Raw genomic sequence first — 1,771 nt, 5'->3', positions numbered from 1 at the left:
GGGTGAAGTCGGTGCCCAGTAGCGCTTATCCGGCTTATTAAGTCCCACGTAGAACAACTCATTCCACTCCGTACTACGTTATCACCCAGTCATGCCTGGTAATGTGCGCTGTACCCACTGGCTCGGAATATTCTCACCCTTGTACCCCGTTCCTCACGCGCGTTCGTGCTTCACCTGTCTCTACGTTCAGGGAGAAGAAGGGGAGACAAGAAGGGGTTTCTTTTTCTGTGTCACGAGCATTCGAGTAGTTTCCATTTCCGCCCCCATCCCCTTCATCCCTCCCACTTTTAATAGCTAACACCGGTTATCAAGCAAAACGGTCTGGTCATCCAGGCCGACGGCGGAGGCTTTACCGAGCGTGAGGTCACCTAGTGTGGGGTCGCCAAGAAGAGCGTGACCTGTGGCTATTAAGACCTGATTTCGGGTTTCTCTTCAGCCTGGCTGCTTGTAATGTGTGGGCAAGTCGGCGACGAGCTCAGCTACCTTCTCGGACTCCGCTTGAGGCGTGCGGCAGCTATTATAGCCGTGAATGACTTTCCCACCGCTTCTTTCATTTTAGCAGCCCTGATACGCAGGTATTGCGGTCAGAACGGGGGCAATCTCTTTCACCGCCACCGGGCTGCGCGGAGATAACTTTGTAGGTTGATGCGCGCCCAACGAGCCAGTTCTCGGAGCGCCCTGCGACCACTCATCTGGGAGTTAATTTAATCGTTTAGACGAGTAAATAGATGCAGAGGGCGACTGCGTCTCACTTACGAACGCCCAAGTTTGCAATAAGAAGGTGGTTTGACGACAGCACCGTCATCCGAACAGTGGCCTTGGACGTCGTCTAGGGAAACAATAGGCTAACGGTCTGGTTGTGGACAGTGGGGGAGGGGAGGAGGAAGTATAGTCGGCATTTTATTCATACCGTCCATGAGGGCCGTGGGAGAATAGCAAAGGACGCCTTAAGAAGTTGGCCTGTCTTGCCCTGAGCGATGGGATAAGGTGGGCCTTGGACATTAACAGTAATTATTCTTCGCGGTAACCAGTGATATCATACTTGGTTTCGGCGTGGCCTTTCACTTCCTCGTCCCTTTTACTCTATTAGAAAGACGATGATGAATAGAAACTCAGTTGCATCAGCAGTTTCTTATCTGGTTTGTAGACCAGCTATGTGGATCGCTATTTATGTGCACACAACGCAAACTTCCGAAGATTAAGCAACGGTTAGTTGAACAGCATTCACAGACAGGCAAAACTGAAAGTTCTCTTTAATAGACAAGTCCTGAACTTTAATAACCATTCCAAACCAATCGTCTGGGCTCCACGCCCTTCATTCCCCCTCCTCCACATTGCGGCGGTGAACGTGTGTATATGGTAGTTTCGCCACTACTCCACATACAGCTGTTGGTTATACAAAAACGTTCAGAGGTGAAAAGATCCTTAATTAGAAAACGTGAACTGGACCAAATTTCGTGAATATCTGAATACAATTTTTAATGGAGATGACAAAGTAATCATTAACACCTTAACAGCAAAAGAATGTTTTTCTGGTTCAATATCATTTATATCAGGCGATGGCCTACTGGACGAAAAGAAAACAGACAAGAAGAACTTCTGTCCCATGGTGGTCTTCAGCACTAGCTAAATTGAGACAACAAACTCAACAGGCACGAAAAGCATACCAAAGGAATAGGCATTTATCGGACGCAGACACTCAGGCTTTGAAAAATGATTACAGAGACTTGAGGAAGAGGTACCATAAAGCAATTGTTGATAGCAGGCAAAA

Source organism: Mastigoproctus giganteus, chromosome 10, assembly GCF_048544385.1.
Source record: "Mastigoproctus giganteus isolate SK-2022 chromosome 10, ASM4854438v1, whole genome shotgun sequence".
Taxonomy (NCBI): domain Eukaryota; kingdom Metazoa; phylum Arthropoda; class Arachnida; order Uropygi; family Thelyphonidae; genus Mastigoproctus; species Mastigoproctus giganteus.
This window is presented reverse-complemented; position numbering follows the sequence as displayed.